The 19,982-nt window shown below is 38.6% G+C and overlaps 1 protein-coding gene across 2 annotated transcripts in view; it reads right to left on the bottom strand.

Annotated features, from left to right (window-relative positions):
• Positions 1 to 19,982, bottom strand: part of CYRIA (CYFIP related Rac1 interactor A) — a 53,806-nt gene that overhangs the window by 31,782 nt on the left and 2,042 nt on the right. For both annotated transcript variants that reach the window (XM_083856468.1, XM_083856466.1), the window contains exons 2-3: positions 6,512 to 6,562; positions 4,641 to 4,709 (exon numbers count right to left, since the gene is read on the bottom strand). The gene's annotated coding sequence lies outside the window, so the exon portion shown is untranslated. The remainder of the gene's footprint in view (positions 1 to 4,640; positions 4,710 to 6,511; positions 6,563 to 19,982) is intronic.

A 19,982-nucleotide genomic window follows, 5' to 3' on the forward strand; every position in this document is an offset into this window, starting at 1 on the left:
AAGAAGATAATTCTAATAATTTAGATATACTGATGCTACCTGATTCTAGACAGTATAAAAGATTATGACAACTGGGAAAGTAAGAAAACTACTACACGTCACTTATTAAAGGATTTGTTTTCAAAATATTAATTAAGGGTTAATGACTGTAAATATAGGGTTCTGGCAATTGTTTACTGGAAAAATGCCTTTAGGAACAATATAAATACCAGAGAAAAGTATTAGAACAGAACTCTCACTTTAAAGTAGTTTTCCCCTATTCCTATTGTTTGTCCCTAGTCTTTTATCACTGTCAGTTTGTTCATACATAAACAGCTCATGAAAATAAAGGGGGTGGAAAAATTAGTATTAGTGTATACAAGATTACAGAAAAATTAAATGAGCAAGTACTTCTGTCTCTCTGCATCATCAAAGCATATATTTTAAGCTTGTGAAATATCCTATATATGCACTCAAAATTCTCAGCATACTTTAATGCTACAAGGAGTAAGACATTCCTTTTCTTTTTTTTTTTTTTTTTTTTTTTTTAAAGTGATTTTTTTCTCCTCGCTGGCCACAGAGGAATTGCATTAGGACATAGTCCTTTTTCCCTACATCCGCCTACGACAAACATTTGCTGCAAGCCAGCAACTCCAAAACCAAATTGTTTACAATTAACTCAAAAAGCCATTAAAAAATTGTTTTTTGTTCCAGTTGGAAAGAGAGACAGCCAGATGTGTGGCTTGTTGATCTTGCTCTTTTCTGACCTCTGAGTGTAGGAAGAACTGCAGCTGAGGAAGGAAGTCAGCAAGTTGTGTTAATGAAGGTGAACATTGCAAAAAAAGGGCTTGCAATTTTTTTCATGAAAGAAAAATATATCTGAAAGACTTTTTTATTAAAAAAGAGATAATCCAAGGCCTTATTTTTTCCTGTAAGTGAAAAATTAGAGCCTTTGTTTCAGAAGAAGTCACTGAGTTTATGTCTTTTGTTACTTTTGAAAAATTATACCCTTAATTTCAAAATCTGAATGAAGTTTCAATGAGGTGTCTGTAAATTAGCCAACATCTCATCATTAACACCTGCTGAAAAACCATCCTTTTTTGAGGATGTAAAACTGAGAAAAACCTTTTTAATTTTAGGCTCTGAGTCACAGTCTAGCACTACAGACCAAAATCTGGCATAAAGCTGAATTCCAGATTAAGAATGTGCCCAGTTCTTGGGAAAACACATCTGGCCAACAATACAAGGCAACCCCTACAATTACCAGAATACTTTTTTTCACAGTTCTCCCAGAAACACATTGATGGATTATATCTGTAAAATACCTGGCAATTAATTACTTAGAGGTCTACATTAAAAACTTCATTATTTGGTACTCCTCGTAACTGTACAGAACATGCCCATACAAGATATTCTGTGAGATAAAAACAATCTCAAAAACTGCACAGCAACAGGTGTGAAATGTTATCATCTTGTTTATAAACTTTTAATTTCTAAAAAAATGTCTGAAATGCATTCTGAAATTCTATGACCACAGTGCTCCTCATTTTATCAAGATACCTGAGCTGTTAGTAAGTCATCATGGCCTAAGGTAAACTGAGGACACATTTGTATGTGAAGTACAAATTCACTCCAGAGATTCAGCTTTAGATATTAATTCTGGCACTCAACATCAATCCTTAAGTAGTTAGTGAAGCCTACTTCAGACATCCAACTTAATTGTCTGGATTAGGTTAAATGTTTGATCTTGCTCTCCCTGCATTGCTAACTTCAACTTAAACAGTTCACACTACTTTTGGTGGAAAACTCTTGTCAAGCTGTTACTATTTTAAGAACATACATACCATGTGAAGACCTGAATATAATCATCATACTTCATCTTCCAACTGTCTATTATGATATTAATTAAGAAAGGTTCAAATGTATTCTTAGAAAACAGGAAATTGAAAATGAAAACTAGTTTACTCTCTCTTCCCACCCCAAATTCTCCCGCTCCGAAGGTCATTTAAAAAAACAACAGTAAGAGATCACCATATACATAAAACATCTCTGAAAACAGTTACACTATTATTTAACCTGATAAGGACATTCAAATTCAAACTCTGGAGAACTATAGCAGTAATTCATGTCACATTTTTCGAAAGTTGTAAGGGACACTGGGCATTTTAAAAACAGTCTACAAGATTCAATTTTCCACTTTGCACTGACAGAAATGAAAACCTTATTATGTAAAGTTCCCAGCACAGCTCAAACAGCTCACACCTAAGAGCACAAAAAATTGCTTCTGCTGCATTTGCATTTAGAATTTATTACTGGCTTGTCACTTTTATATTAAGATTTGATTTTCAGAATCTTTCCTTTTACACACACACAAAAAAAATAATCTTCATATGCTTATGCAGCTTGTATTTGGTCAATTTGAAAAAATCAGTTTTTAAGATCAGTAAAATCATATGTAAGGGTTTCATTTTGAAAAAAAGGTCTTAAATGTAAAAGGTCTCCAACAGCCATCAGTTAGGACTTCAAAAATATATCAGGTAAAAAAAAATACTGACTAATTTTCTTGCCCAGTGTAATTCCTATCAGTTTATTATTTTCTACCCATGAACCAAATAAAAACAGTGAACCAGGCTGTAGTAGTATTAACTTTTTATGGAATAAATATGAAATAGTCCTTAATTTAACAAATCTTTATTTCCTCATTTCACTCTTTTTTTTTTCTCCCCATTTCCTATTTCTTCTGTCACGTCAAGAGTATTCATCTCCACTCCTACCATTTTTCCTTTTCATTCTACTTGTCCTGTCTTTAAGACCTCTCTTCAACTCATCTCAGTCCCAGCCATGGGAGTGGATAAGGATAAGCCCATGCTGAACACCCGCTTTTGAGATTCTCTCCTCTGGCTCAGAAGGATAGTCCTGGACCACTAATTTTAATTGAAATGACATTATAAAATTTAATAGGTATGTCATGTACATAATTCCTATTTCAACTTCTATATGACAGTAACAAAATAGAAGGCTGGACGCTCTTTTAAGGGATAAAGTAAAACCTAAAAAAAAAAAAAAAAAAAAAAAAAAAGGCAAAATAGCTTTGCTGGTTGTGTATACAGTCCTTTCAAGTTCACACCAGTAGTTTAAAACACAGAGAATAATATTCTACCCTGCAGAAATTGTCAAAGCTCTGATTGCAGCCTTTCATCTTAAGTCTCTCCTGCCACCCCTCCCATCCACCTCCTCCCCCCGACCTGAGTTTGTTCACCCATCCAATGAAATGAAACAGGAATATTGCTGGCTTTCAGCTATGCTGGTCCCACATTCCCACCTTAAAGTGACTAATCCCTACCCCTTCCACCTCTGCAGGTGACTTTATTTCTTTTGAACAAACCTCCTCATGATCAGCAAAACCTTTATTTTGGCCGACTGCCCCGACTTCACCTGGGTACTGTGAACTGGCTTTGACAGAAACCCAAGTCAGGCTGCTGCCGGGCTGGGCTTGTTTTCACCTGCAACGAATGGAAGTTTTTGTGGTCTTTTGCCCACAGCACCACTTGTTGGATGCCTCTCACAGCAGTCTGAATTAATGACAGCATTCACTGTTACTAAAGCAGGGCAAACATAAAGAATCCTTTCCATACTCAGTGGGTTCTATCTCTCTGAATAACCACTGGATCAAAGCCACCATGTCACACAGCCTTACTGCCCACAGTACAGTTAAGATACTGTTGCCTTTCAGATTTTACATGTTAACCTGCACTCCAGCTCAAATGTCCTGTCTGCCTCAAGCTTCCCAGGGAAGGGCTGGCAAACAGCATGTTTGGGTCACAACCAGAACTGATGTCTGTGCCTCCTGCAGCCCCAGCGCAGTGCTGACCACAACTCGGCTGCAGGTGAAGTGTGACAGAGATGGCCTTTCTGATCCCTATAATCTTTGTAGTAAACACAAGAAGCCAGACTGGCATAACCTCTAGTATTTCACTAGGAAGTAGTTTGTATTCAGTGACAAATTTTCTTTTAATTACATCTATAGATCAAAACCTTCTAGTTCATCTCTATGACCCTCTGCTTCCCCCTCAGCTATTGAAGTCTGCAGCTGCTCACAACCCCTTCATAGTGATTCTCATGTATCAAACCTTTTCTTGGAGCAGAGAGAAATAAGAAGCCAACAAAACAATTTGTTGCTGCAGGTACTGGCACTGACTCCCTTGATACCAGTACTTGTGTGAATCTGCAGTGAGCTGATGCAGAGGTCTAAACTGACAGAAGAGTAATCCTCTGGAAAGCCTTTGCAATCCCACAGATTTGCGGCAGCAAATTCCCTAAACCTCCCCATCCTGCTGAGTGAAGGTGTTAATGCAAGAGAAGAGGCAGAGAGCACTCACCTACCCCTCTAGATGGCAATGAGCTAACAGAGCAACTATACACCTGATCACAAAATTAACATAGGTACATATGGAGCGGCTGGTGTGGTTTCTCTCAGGGAACATAGACATTTAGGACAAATGAACTATTAGCACTTAAAATCTCAAATAACATTGGATCCATTCAACAAATACATAAACACTACACAAAGCAAAGTCCAGTATATTGCACTCTCTAGCTTTCTCACAATCCATATATAAAAGGAAGAGGGTACTTAACACAAACACACAGTTATGTCTTACCTAGAAATAAAGTGATTCCAATTCACATTCAAAATTCCAAAGATGTGATGCTAAACATTCAACGTCCGTCTGTCATGAAAAACATTCAAGATTACACTTGGAGTCGGCTTTGCTCTTCCCTATCTCAATTTTGTAACAAAACTTTCTAGTTTAAAAAAGAAATTGCCATGAGAAATGGAAGTTATTCTATTCAAAGTGAAATGTGTAACATGCAAACATTTTTGTAGTAATACTTTAAAAAATGCAGCTGGGTTGAAATGATCAGGTATTCAAACTAAATTTTATCCTATAAAATTCTACTGCATAGATTCAATTTAAGCTGGATTTCATAATGAGCTGTTGCCAAGAGTGGTACGGTCAAAAGAAAATAATATGCACTGGTAATGGCATGCATTATATTAAGAATTAAAAGATATAATAATGAAATCATGGAAATACATTTCTAAAACATTTAGCAATTTAGTATAAAGGCTTTATTTATTTAAAACAATATTTATATTGGAAAAATCCAGTTAAAGCAGTTCTAAGTTCAGAAATTAATTTGCCAATCTTTTGAAATTATTGAAATAAAGAATGTAATTTAAATGCCCAATAGTGATCATTTCATCTTCCAAGCGTTGGGGCAGGGGAGGCCACTAGAAAAACAAGAGGACCAGGTCCTTCATAAGGTTCTATACAGACAGCTATTTTAATGTTACTTTTTCAAGTCTCTAAATAAAATAACTTAAGAGAGATGCAAGCTTGCTCCCAGAATAAAGGTGAAGGTAACAAGAAAAATAAAGCCACTACAGAAAAGCTTGGAAGTGAACTTCAATTTCAACCATAACCTCAATAATGCTAATGTAACTCCACAAATACTTCTCCCAAATATTCAGTTTCACTATCTTCACAACCTCAGAGGTCAAACCACCCAGTTCATAAATCAGCTTAATTAAGTTCTGGCTTTGAAAAACACACTGTTGTGTTTCTGCAGCTATATTTCTAAATATGTGACTAAAAACTAGGTTTAATCTAATTATGGGCTTTTATTAATTTAACTTCAAAACGGTAACCTTGATTGTTGCCCTAAAGAGGAATTATTTCTTGAAACTCCTGTGGTGCAGATGGGGTTTTTTTTCCCCTAAAAATAGGTTCCTTGATGCAAATTGTAACAATTCATCATAAAAGAAGATTAAATTATATCAAAATGTAACACTAATTTCCCAAGTAGAACACCCACACAGGGATCTAATTAGGCATAGCTCCTCTGTGCAAACAAATCTTTGTACCAATTAGTAGCTGGTCAAGTCAGGGAACTCCCTTTCTCTAGAGGAAAAACTTTTTTTTTTTTTTTTTTTTTTTTTTTTTTAAGCACTGCTTTATTTTGCTGCTGGCTGCAAATTCTCTCCAGTTCTGCAGCAATGCATGGTATTTGCAACTTATATTTTGGACAGTTTGATGGGAACTCAGTCAAGATTTGGAAAAAAAACTATGGCAGTAGAAGACCCATAAAAATCACAGAACCAGGACTTCAAAAGAGATGTGAACAAATCCTGCTCTCTGCCTAAGCCAATTCTGTCCCAGGGGTTTAGACAGACCAGAACAATAACAGTGAAACGACTCAAAACAAACAGTGGAGTAAATGAATAAAGTACATGGGAAGAAGAATTCTCAATTGTTGTTCTATAATAAGAAAAGCAAACAAATAAAACCCTCAAGGCGAGAATATTATGCCCAGATAAAATTCTGAAAGCGTCAGAGAGGTGCAAGAGTAAAACTGAATAAAGGATGGTATTCAATGGGGGCTGAGAGTTCATTTATCATTGATGATGTTCAAATCTGCTCCACAGCTGTTCTGTGGACGTCTGAAAGTACCAGAGTTGACTTCTTACCTTGTTGAGGATGATCCAGAGCCTTCCCAATACTTAGGCAGAGGCTGCAATCTGTGGATTTTAAAATTTGTTTTAAAAGATCGTTATTAATGAAACTGTTTTAATTAATGGGTAAAAATCAGAAAAGTTACTTAAATGCCTTCTATAATAGAGAATAACTTTCCTTTTTTCAAAAGCAAAGAGTACTCTGTCATCTACTGTGTATTACTCCCAGAGCCAAAGGTCAATTAATCTCATACTAACAGACACCAGGGTAGTGAATGACTGTGGCAGGAGCACCAACTGAGCAGAAGCTCCTGATCAGCTGAATTATAAAATTACAAAATCTTTGCAACTTATACAGAACAGCTACCCCTCAGCACAACTTAAGCAATAACTAGGATTGAACTAGATTTTTAATCAAATGCACACAACATTCTGGAAGTCTGCTTTTTAATTTTTTAAAAAAATTATCTCAGATACCTAAATTTCATTCAGTTTAAAACAAAATGAAACACAAAATCAAATGGGATGCAAAAACAATGCCAGTGTAATTTGCAGGATTTATGTGATTAGCAGCTATGAAATGGGCATTAAAAAAAGACTACAAACAGATGCCAGAAAGTATTTATGGTCTGTGAACATGGAATGGGCTGCAAGGCAAGTTCACTGAGGTACCACATTTGGAGTGAGAGAGATGCCATCAAGTGGCATGGGCGGAAAGGAAGATAAACTACTATGAAAAGTTTAGAGCTTCCAATTTGGTATCTTTAAAATAATCCTTTAAAAGTGGAGATGAACATCCCAAGATTGGTATCAGAGTTTTCCATAGGAAAGCTGAGGGAAATGAAGAAGAACAACACAAAGTAAGTATCAAGATACCTCTTACAACATTGTGACCTAACCACAGGGTAAAGAAAGCTATTTATGAGCAACTGCTCTTGTTCTTGGGAGAATTTGCAAATCAGAAATAAAGGAAAATGTTCATTTCTTAAACACCAGCCTGATGAAAAATAGACTGAAATAAATAAGGCACTCTGGAAACTCTAGTAAAAACTTTAATGCTGCTCTAAGGGAAGGATATTAACAAGGAGGCAAACCATCACATATTTATGCAGAAGAGAAAATTCTCTTCTACTATTTTGGGAAGCTCCAGCATGTCAATCTATCTCTAGTTAAAATGCATTTATACAATGAAACACAGGAGTCAGTTTGGTTCCCTTAGCATAGTAGTCTGGGGGACCTGCTGGGAGTAAAGCTTATTATCCACCCAGGGATTTGAGCAGTCGTAGTTCACAACCAATTTGACTTAAGGAAAAACACAGCTGCTATTTTGAAAGTTTCCTGCTGTGTAAGAAATAATTAAGGCTGTACAATCAGTATTCAACAAAGCATAAATAGCAGAGATGCTAAATTAATTCTATTTGGAAATTAGGAGTTAAGTGAAGCTGCATTACAGAATGGACTACATAAGGTTCAGAGGCAAAAGAGAAGAGTTAAATGAGATGAAGTGTGAGTCAGAGGCCAAACTCTCTATCCTAACTATGCAACCACAACACTACTTCATGTTTTAGAAGCCTTTTACTCAAGAAGTAGAAAGTACAAGTTCCAAAATGAAGCAACAAATTTTATTCTGATTTAAAATAAAAAACAAAAAAGGAGCAGCAGCTGAGCACACTTATCAATGAAAAAGCACAGACTCATTAAAACCTCTACTTCCAAGCTGGCACTATTTAAATCTTATGCAGAAAAATGCAAGAGATGTCAAAGGCAATACTGGTAATTACAGGTAATTCAGGGCAGTTCATCCTTGGAGCATTCTGACCTGAGCTTTGATTCTCTCCCCATGCAACCCTCAAAGAACAAACTGCAGCAGGAATTCCCAGCCCAGGGACAGCACTGTCCATGTGGGGACTGGGAGCTCAGATTCTGATCACTGGAGCACTTCCAGGGGGAGGAACACATGACAAGGTTACCAAGAAGCCTATGCCACCCCAACAGCTATTCCTCATGTCCTGTAGGAGCGAGTGCTGAGACAGATGGCTGTGCTCCACGGACTAGAGTCAACCCGGGAGTTGTCTGTTGGACCAGACACTGTTAAGTCATTAGGATGCTAATAGCTTTAACACTGCTTAAAGAAAAAAAAACACCCACACACAAAACTTCACACCCTACAATTTTTGCTAAATATAAGGTTAGACTTGCACTTCCTAGACAGGAGGCAAACAATTAGAAGAGGGCTGAGACATCTGCTGAAGACAAGAATTCCCCACGGCAAAGCTAAGGATTATGCCAACTCAGGTTTGCACTAGCACTGCTCCTTTAGCTAACAGAAAGCAAAGCTTAGGTCAGGGATAAATTTTACCCTACTGCCAGGATATCCATCCTCCAGTTGAGAACATTGTACATGCCATCTGCTTAACGCTCAGTTTATTCATTTTCATTTAAAATGCCAGGCCATAATTCTTCAAATATATACATATTTTTAACAAGTACTTCAAAATGGCTGATTATACTTTAGTATTCTTTGGGGCTTGTCTTATAAAAGAAATATGAAACTCAATTATTCTATGATTTTAAGTTGCTCTGGTTCATTTTTCCTGCTTTCCAGACAGCTTCTCACTTCCAGGCTTGAAAGAATTTTTCTTCTACCTTCCTAAGCACACAATGACAACGCTGCCATTGCCTTCCCAAAGAAGCTGCTGAATCCCAGCTTCCTGGAAAGTAGGATCTGTGGCCACATGTATGTCAGAAAATAAAACAGACCAGGGCGAATAGCCACATTCTGGGCTTGGAACCAGCAAACATGTAACGGCTTGTAGCTGGACAACTAAAATCCTATTCTTCCATACAGCCCAGCCAGATCCAAACAGCCTTTTGGAAACAGTCCATTGTCTCTCCTAACCCCAGAACTATGCTTGGGCATTATCTGGGAGAGTGTTAGTTGGCACAGAACAAAACTGTGTCATGAGCAGGACTAAAAATGTAACAGTAGAGTTGCATGCCATACCCACTCCTTATTTAGTTCCTACTATGAACATACATCAGAAATATAGTACCCAGTTGCTTCTGGAGAACATCATTTTTAGAAGTTAATTCCAAATGCGTTTCAGAATTAACATGCCAGCCTCGCCTAGGTTGTTGCTGCTTTCAAATCAGAGGAACAAAACCACACAATCATGTAACATCTGAGCATTCGTGTTTCCACGAGTATCATTTGCAGCACACATGACAATCTGCACTCTCTAAGTTTTGGAACTTCTTAATGTGTTCGGATGGACTGAACTTGAGCATCTGATTTCTTAATTTTGCCAAGTCCGGACTGCTGCCAGTAGAACATCAGCCCTGATTGTCAGCTGGTATAAAACGGGCATATGAACTGCATATCAACTGCATTCCAACACACAGCTGAGATTCTGCTTCTCCAAACTTCACCCACATCAGAGTGATGGGCAAGGAGGAAACCCATCTTACAAGATCAGCATTTTAGGAACAAATCTGTGGGGATTTTCCAGTAATTCACAAAGTTATATATGCCTTCACAAATTTGTTTTTTGTCTAAGTCAGAAATCCCAAATTAATTACTTTTAAGAAATTCATGCAAACCTGAATTTAAAACATTTACTCTCATTTTGCACAAAAAAAGAACGTAAGCACCAAGTTCTTGTAAAGACAAGAGAGGCACATAAAACTTTCCAAAGGAAAACACAACTACCGTGAGTGCAAATATGGATGTAAATATTGTACTTGGCAAGAATTACTGCACATATAACTTTGTATAGATGTGATTATGCAGTGTGATAGGGGACTGAGAAATCATCCTGACAAAAGCATACAACCCTTTCACAACTGTTGACCTACAGACCATCATCTTTAGCGCCAAGTCCTTACTTTAGAGTCTTTAAGTGCAATGGTACTGTGTACTGGGTTTCTGTGGCAAGGTTTTGGTAGTGGGGAGGGCAATGAAGGGGAACAGGATGGGATGATACAACTTGCCACTGGCCAAGGCTGACCCCAACAGTGATGGTGGCAGTACTCTGGGAAAACTGAGTTAAAAATGGGGAAAAGAACTGCTGCAGAAGAGCAGCTGAGGAGAAAGTGAGTGCATGAACATAACAGCCCTGCAGACCCAGGGTCAGTGCAGGAGAAGGGGCAGGAGGTGCTCCAGGTGCTGGAGCAGAGATTCCCCTGCAGCCCTGATGCAGCCCATGGTGAGGCAGCTGTGCCCCCAGAGCCCATGAAGGACCATGGGGAAGCAGAGATCCACCTGCAGCCCATGGAGGAGCCCACAGTGGAGCTGTGGGTGCCTGAAGGAGGCTGTGACCCTGTGGGAAGCCTCCCCTGGAACAGGCTCCTGGCAGGACCTGTGGCCTATGGAGAGAGGAGCCCATAGAGGAACAGGTTTGCTGGCAGCACTTGTGACCCCATGGGGGACCCAGGGTGGAGCAGGCTGCTCCTGAGGGACTGCAGCCCATGGGAGGGATCACACTGGAGCACTTAATGAAGAACTGCAGGCCACAGGAAGGAATCAGATTAGAAAATTTTATGAAGAACTGTCTCCTGTGGGAGGGACCCCATGCTGGAGAAGAGGAAGAATGTAAGGAGAGAGCGGCAGAGGTGGGCTGAACTGGCTGCAACCTCCATTCTCTGTCCCTCTGTGTTATCTGAGGGAAAGAAATAGAGAATTTGACAGTGAAGTTGAGCACAGGAAGAAGAGTGGGGTGGGTAGAAGCTGTTTTAAGATTTCGGTTTATTTCTCATTATCCTACACTGTAAGTTAAACTAATTTCCCCAAGTGGAGTCTGTTTTGCCCATGACAGTCACTGGTGAGGGATCTCTCTCTGCCTTTATCTCAACCCACAAGCTTTTCATTGTTTTCTGTTCCCTGCCAGCTGAGGAGGACAGTGACAGAGCAGCTTTGGTGGGCACCTGCCAGAGTCAACCCACATCAGTATTGACAAAACTGCTTATTACTCTGTAAAACCTTGAGCACCCATTTATAACTGCTGCAATACCAGCTGCCAATCTGGTCCAGTGAGTCCACCTAATAATCTACCTAATAACCATCTGCTTCAACCTAGTAGACCCAGATGAACTCCCACACTCTGATTTACCCATGAATACTTTAATTGTAGTGCTTTGAACTACAGGTACAATTTTAGTCTTCCAAAGAGATGAAAAGATGACAAATATATCTCAACAATGACATCAACACTCAACTAAAGACCATCCAATAAACCATTAAACTGTCAGATCTTTCAAGAAAAACAACCAAAAGTCTACAACACAATAAAAACCCACCCACATAAGTGAAGTAACAAATTTATTAAATCCCAGTGATGATAACACTACAGGCATGAGACAGACATCTGTTTTTCACAGATCTTGGCCTACATCCTAGTTCTGATGTAAAAAAAAGACCAAAGCCCAACAGCTAGAGGGAAAAAAAAATACTTTAGATTCATAATTAGTATGATCCTTTTGCTCTGTTCCCAGGATACCTGCAGTGACACTAGAAAAAGGTGATGTTAGGAAATGTAGCAAATGGCTGTTCATTACTAAGATCTTCATTTTCTCCAGCCCCCTTTGGATTTCTTGATAAAATGCTTCATTGCATATGAAAGTAAATGTTTGGGGCAAAGATCTCCATTTTTCATTGTTGTTAAAGAAAAAAATCTGGTTTGCACAGACACATCCATTTTGCTGTGATTTCTTAAACATCTTGTGTTGGACTGCGCAAGAAGAGAGACAGCTGATTTGTATGCCCCCATGTCAAATCACTTCACAGCATCAGTAAATAAAGGGAACACGCAAGGGCTGACTAAACCCGAGCTGATCAATACTGTGAATCATCAACTCAGAGATGGCTTTGAACACACACACACAGGACTTTATCTGGCAGCATGGTTGGAGTTGACCACCCTGGTGCTTGCTGTGCATTCGGATGCAGAATTAGGAGCCCATCAAACACCATCTAGTAACCCATGCCAGAAACTGGGTGGAACTCATTTAGAGCTGCTAATTGCCTCCTCTCTGTGGAGAAACTGTGACCCTCGTGAGTGGGAGGGCTGTGCTTTTTGTCAGAATATGTCAAAGCAAGTCAGGCAACTCTTGCTTTATGGTAAAAGAGAGTCACTGTGAGACTGCAGAGTAAGAGAGCTCAAGGACTTTGTGAAAAGGCACAGAGTTGTGCAGATTTGATCTCTGAGCAAATCTTCAGAGAATCACCCAATTAGTCTGCTTTCTGGAAAAAACTGGAGATGAAGCTTTTTAACAGTGCGAAATTAGGCAATGGAATTCAGGCGTGCCTACCTACAGTCACTGGCACAGGATGGGAGAATACCACATAGAGTTATTCCTTAACAACCAGCAGGAAAGTGTCTGCAGGTTTGGAGGGCAGCCTAATCCCTAAGAGCAGAAGTTATCTCCTTCCAAACTCATTTATATCCCTTCCCTTCAGAATCTCTCATCCATGCAGAAAGAAAGAAAGAAAAAAAAAAAAAAAAAAAAAAAAAAAAAAAAAAAAAAAAAAAGAAGTTATAATAAGAATGAAATGTTTGATTACCATGTCAGTTGAAGGAAATATTATCACATACTTTGCTGGCAATATCACATTAAACACAGAAAGCAGAATGTTTTTGTATCATGCACAAAAAAAAAAGCTACCTGAATAACTTCCCCCCCCCCCGCGCCCCCCTCCCTCCGGCCCCAACCTCATCTTGTGATTCTCTCTAAAGCGAGTCATATGGCAGCACTTTTCTCCTTTTATGGGCAAAAGAAAAAGGAGAAAGGAAGTCAGCAGCCGAGCGGGACTGCAGTGCCACATGAATTAAGCAGCTCAGAGCTATGCTGCTCCTCTCACATCCCCACCTCGGTGCATTATGGATAGGTACTCTCAGAGAGGGACACTATGAATCAACTTCCACTTAATGCACATATAATTACATGTCACTGAGTGTTTCACGCTGAACTTGTCACCACAGCATGTATTAAAAACCAAAGGATAGAAGGCATGTAATATATTTGCATTTGCTTATCTATCATCTCCTTCCTTTGTGTGAATGTCCTGTCAATAGCAGGCAAACTTCTTCTTTGGAAAACAGCTGTAGTGGTAGTACGACACTGAGCAGCAATTAAAATTATAGTACTTTCTGCTCCAAGAATTTCCATGTGTTCCACACTGCCCCAGTGCCTACCACCCACACCCACCTCGGTTCTTTTCATTAGCAGTTCTACAAGGTAAAAGCAGGGAAAGTTATTAATAACCCAGTTTAGCAAATTTGGCGCTTTTTTGAGAGAAAGAACTGTGTAAATTTCATTAGCTCAATGTTAGGGAAAGGTAAATGACACACAAAATTCCCTATGTATCAAGAATAAAAGCCTTATTGTTATTTTATCAATGGAAAGAAAGGAATCATTGTTTCTGCTTCAATAACTGATACTAGACAATATGAGGAGTCACATCCATAAACAGTTACAGTATGGAAAAATTATAGAGAAACCCACCTCCTCTCCATGCACAGGTGATGGGATCAAGAACTTGTAAGTACTCCCATGTCCCACCCAAGCACAGGCAGCAGGATCTATCAGCCAGAGAACCCCAGCATGCACATGGGCACGGGCAGAGCACCTGCTGGAGTCTGGGAACACACCTGTCAGCCTCACAGGTACCACCACTGAGTCACAGCCACCCTGCTTCCCGCCAGCCCTTCATGTGCGCTCATTCTGAGTTTTATTTGACTATTACAACTTAATTTGACTACTAGAACTTGACTACTTTGTTTGGAAGTGATGCTGAAAGCAACTGAATTCAATTACATGAGCTGTGCTTGCTGGGTCACAGTCCACACTTCAAAGCTAAAATGTAGATAAGCATTTCCAGGGTCAGAGGCCTTGTCCTTAAAACTTTTTTATTGTTGTTTTTCTGGGGTTTTTTTTTAGGAAGGAAGCAGTCTCCTGGTTATCAGATCATTATCAGGTCAGATCAGATGGCCAAAACACCACAGTTCAGCAAGGAGTTTAAAATAACCCCATCGTTTTTCGGAGTCTAGCATTGCTCTTGCACAAAATATGGAATTTGTTAAATATATGTATATAAGTATATTTCTTATTGTTGAAGATTAACAATGTACTCCTTAGAAGCTTTTAAGTGTTACCAGAGTGTATTTAATTCTCTATTGACAAATGTGATTTCTTTATAAACATGGACTATTTCTTTAAAAAGTAGTATTTTAAATCTGTAGGTGTCCCCTTGCCTTATGAATAAATTAGAAGACACTGAATAACAGCAACCGCCGAAGTACAAACACTTTATTACAATTGTGGTGACTCAGACTGTCAGGATTTGGCAGCCCACAGTGTTCCTCAGCAGCAGAACAAAAGGGGATTTTTTTTGGCAGTTTTACTTTTAGTTCAGTAAAGGACAACATGATACTGTCTGTGCCTTAATGAATCAAAACCTCTGTAAAACAAAGGCGTAAGTAGTCAGACCCCAATCATTTTCTGCTCACAGTATAAAACCGGACAAACGTATTACCTATACATCTAGTACCACTAATATGTGTGCTCTGTCCTTGTCTTTTGAGGAAAAAAAAATAAAATAAATAAAACCAGTAAGATTATCTAGTTATAGACATGCAAATCAGTTCTACAGGCAACACAGCCCCAAAATACTTCAAGATCAGGAAATATTTTCTGTTTTCCTGTTGAATACAAGAGACATTGATTAAAAAATTCTAAGTGGATTTTTTAACACCTTGACTAACTAAAAACATAAACCAAAGACTTAAGTACTGCACTAAAATAACACAATCTCTAATGTAGTCAGAGCACAAAACACATTTTGAGGGAGACTCGTTTTCCAGCACCTCCATCATGATCTCATCTGGAACAGCAAAACCATCCCCGCAGTAATTGGTATTACAGAGCCTTGCTGCAGCACAGCCTTGTGAGAGTGTGAGGGAAGCATTCCAGTCAGTCCTACAGGGCTTTGACCCTTTCATAATAAAAAAATAGGGAAAACGGTTACAAAATATCAGAACCCACTTCCTCTGCCACCATCAATTATTAGGGAGAGTACTACAGACTTATTTCCAGAAGCTTCTAAAGATGCCAACGTCCATCACGAAATCTGTATTTGAAGAAGTCACCAACTGCCTACAGATGATCCTTGAAGCAAAACACAGCAATTACAGAGCAATACAGTACAGGGAGTCAGACTGTGTGTACGTGGGTAGGACAAAGTACAACTGAGACAAAATTAGACTGTTCCTGGAAATAAAACATAACAAATTCAACAATCTAGCCTTTTCAAATCTAAACAGATCACAGCAACTCTGAGAAATGTTATAGACTTTTCCCCTTGCCGCTGCTTCCCTCCTCAGATTCCATAGTATTATAGCAACTCTCTGAAAAATAAGGACCAACAGACCATCCATACCCAACAAATACTACTGTACGTCTCCCATGGAGGCTATTTAAACACAATTCTGGAATCAATTTACTGGAGATAGAACCATAAGGATCAGTTGTCAGAGAGACTTTTCCTTCTTCTCCAAAACTAATTCTGCTCTGTAAGTGGCACCATCACTCAGCATTTCGATACCAGCTAAAAACAGAAATTAATTTTTGTCCCACAGCTGCACACCATTATTAACATGCGCAAGAGAAACCAGAAGATGAACTTTCTCCCCTCTTCCCCGAAAGCCATTAACTAAAGCTAACCATCCAGATTTTATCTGGGGCAGCTGCAAAATGAAAATTATAATGATCAAGCTAGGTATTAAATACACTCACAATAAAGAAAATAAAACAGAAAGCAGGTTTGCTTTGAAACATCTTTTAAAAACATGAAAACAACCCTTTCCTCCCACTTCTCAGAATAACCACATACAGCTTAGGCAACAAGAGTCTTAGGACACTACTGGGCTCAGTTCAGTTGCAGAGGCAAATAATACTGAGCTGTTTTGAAATATCCCAGTAGGCACTCCAGGACATGGGTCTATGCAGGTCATGGGTCTTCTGGCCTCCTTGTGCCTGCTAACCAAGTATAGATGCAACAGTTGTTGCAAAGCATCTCATGCAGGACAAAGCATTTACACTGAACAACTGAATCAAACCAGACTCAAACTGCGCCCTAAACCCAAAAGAAAGACTCTCCAGAAGTCCTCAGTCTTGCCAAAGTCTGGCCTCATCCCTTCAAAATCTATGCTTTTCTTATATTTACTAATCCATGTAAGTCTAGAAACCCAAATTGGACTCATAGGAGAATTTTTAGCATGGCTGCCAACAAATTCAGGTATATAAGGGAAAGTAAGATAACTGGGATAGCAAGAAGGAAGCCACCTAACCTAATAGGTAGGAAAGTTGTTAAGGCTGTACCTTAAACTGATGTCACCTATTCCTGGAAGCTCAAGAGGTACCTATGTTATTAAAAAGGGTAGTAAAACCCTCAGGCTCCTCTAGAAGCAAGATACAAAGTCATTCCTTTCACAAGCTCCTGAGGAAAGGCGTCATGCAATTTTGAAGTTTCGGATGAGAGGGCAGGAGCATGCCCTCAAGCACCACCGAGCCATTTAAAAGCATCAGGAAAGCAACCACAGAGGAAGTAGAAGTGGGTGGTAGGATCTTTTCAGGTTGAGAGACTGCTTCCCAACCACATCTCTGCACACCAGGGTAGTGCCCTAAACCACAGGCTATTGTCTGTCCTAAGACTATCCCTGCAGAAGTTATGAAATGGAAAAATATTTACTAGATGAAAGAATGAAACACTGTAGAAACCAGATTTCCCTCACCTGAATGACCTGAATGTCTTATTCATAAGGCAGGAGTCTAGGCCTCTGGCCTAATTACTGGGTTTTTTTATTTATTTTTTTTTCCAAAGGTTGCAGGTGAAATAAAGGACAGCTTATGACACTCTGCTTGTTTCACTCTCTTGGGAAGAGGGTGGCGTGAGCTCAAGGTACTTAAAGCTAAAAAGAACAGAGAATAAACTGTCACACTTAATGAATATGGGATGCAACTAATGCACCATAAAACATGAAGAGAAGAGAGATTAACATCATTGCAAATGCTTCAAGTTTGAATAAATAGCTTACACTTATTTCTTAGCAAAACAAGCTTTCCTAATCCTGAGGGAACATTCCCATCTCTGAATGCCAAAGGCAGTGAGGCAGGAGAGAAATTCCACTCTCCAGAACAGTCTCAGTGGTAACAGCTATGGATGGATGCAGAACAGAAGGTCTGTGCATCTCATTTTCTTCACAGTAAAAAGTGTAGAAAAGTGTGCTTTCAGACATGGGTTTTAGGACCATCAACCTCAGCTTTGAGGTATCTAATTGTAAAATAGGCCACTCAAATAATTTATGAATTCAGGCAGTAATATAGCAGAGAGAACCCACTCCCGGCCCGAATCCCATAAATTATACATAAGAAAGCTTCTAACAACTATTTAAATTTTAAGTTAAACCTATGTGTACCAGAGAGATGCAGGACAGTAGAGAATTACTTTTATCTAAAATCTCAGTTTAGGTCTACGCACTCCCTTAAAAACACCAAACCACATCCACGCTGTTTTTATATTGTGCAGACTTGCTTTCTGTCATCCCGAGCTCATCACAGACAAATGAGATCAAACTCAAGATTTCAGTGTGCTCCATGCCATATTCTAGACACAACAACTCTCATGCTGAATGGATGTTATGGATGCTCTTCACCAGGCCTGAGGAACACAAGTTCACCAATCACATTTATTAACCCCAAACTTGAAACAAACCAGACTAGGACTTATGATGGGCGCACACAGCAGCACAAGCTGCACTGCTACTGGAACCTTCAAAATTAATGTTTCACACATTATAAACAAAATAAATTCCTTACGCAGATTTACTCAAAGATAAGACTAGAACTTACGCATTAGCTTCACCTTTTGCACTGCTGGTCATCTAAACCATATTATTAAAAATTGTCAACCTGTCCATGATGAAAAGCACTACAGAAATAGTGCCATGGACAGAAGAAAAAAAAAACAAAAAAACAGTAGTATGCACAAAGAAGTCCCTCAGAGCATTGGTTTTCTAGTCTATTGACAAGTTCATAAATTAGACAAGAGTATTTCAGTTGTTAGCATGCCAAAGTAACTGTTCCTGAGTTAAGGTAAGGCTGGGTGATATTTAATTAAATCTAATGGTTGGTATCTTCATGTTGGCATCATTTCTAAACATTTTAAACCCACAATACTAAATAAAAATCTTTCAAGCACTTGTGTGTCAGTGCTGCACTGGGTCACATCAGCCTTAAAAGGTTCTTGTCCTATACCAATTACTGTTATCTTTTCTGTAGAATCAACTGCTGCTACCAGTTTAAATCAAAAACTCGTACTGAGCAGTATGTAAAGACAGACAATAAGATGTGTTTTTCATTTTAACAGGAAGTAGGAATTGAAATTTTGTCTAAGTAGAAGAATGGTAAATTCCTGGTACTTCATAAAGAGTAGGACCTGTACAACTCAAATCATTCAGGTTGCTCTCATCATCATTCACACGAGTGCAGAGCAGCTTCTATTACAATTTTAATTTAAACAACAAAATTCAAATTTATGACTGCATTTTTGCAGCTCTCAAACCGCCCCATATATTAAATATTTTAATTCATGCCTCTCAAACTGTTTTCTCTGATTTAGTATTACTGTTTTGCATTCCTAGATAACATGAGTAGAAAGCACTGCTAAAAGAATGATTGATAATATTGAAATGGATCCAAATACATACTGAATTCAGTACAGAGGAAATACTAAGAGCTTTGGCTGCTTCAAATTAACATATATTGTTAGTATCCATACACCCCTATCCACTGACATTATAGGTCCCAGTAAAATATCCTGTTTGTCTCCAGGGATTTTTACAGGAGACTTAATGATGTCTGGATCACATACAGGGTTTGGATACAGAATAGCATTTTTCTGGTTTGTATAAATGGAACTGAATTATTAAGTTCATGTGCTACTGCATATAATATACATTTAATGCTAAAGAATGCCAGTAGTTCCACAAAAAATATTTTACAGTTTATCCAAAAACTCTAATTAGAATGGCATTTGGAAGTAGATAAAAATATAATAAAGAGGTCTTACTTATAGTCTGTACATCTACAAAGTATTATTTCTATCAAAGTACAGGAGTTATTATTCATCTAAATAACATGTAGTATTCAAGCTCATTTTGTGTATCACACAATGTGGAAATCTGCAACATACTGCACATGCAAATCCTCAGTGTCTTTGTAAGGCTGCCATACTGCTGAGGACAAGATATTTCAGCCTGACAAAACAGCATCAAAATGATGTCATGAGGACAAGCTAAGCACACTAACAATGAATTATTTTCTCAGCACTGTAAAATTCACCAGCAGACTCACTGTCATGGCAAAACGACATCTGACAACTGTAACTATGCAATAGTATCCAAGATGATCACTGCTTTTCCTTTATGACTTA

This window comes from Zosterops lateralis (assembly GCF_965231275.1).
Source record: "Zosterops lateralis genome assembly, chromosome: 3".
NCBI classification, from domain to species: domain Eukaryota; kingdom Metazoa; phylum Chordata; class Aves; order Passeriformes; family Zosteropidae; genus Zosterops; species Zosterops lateralis.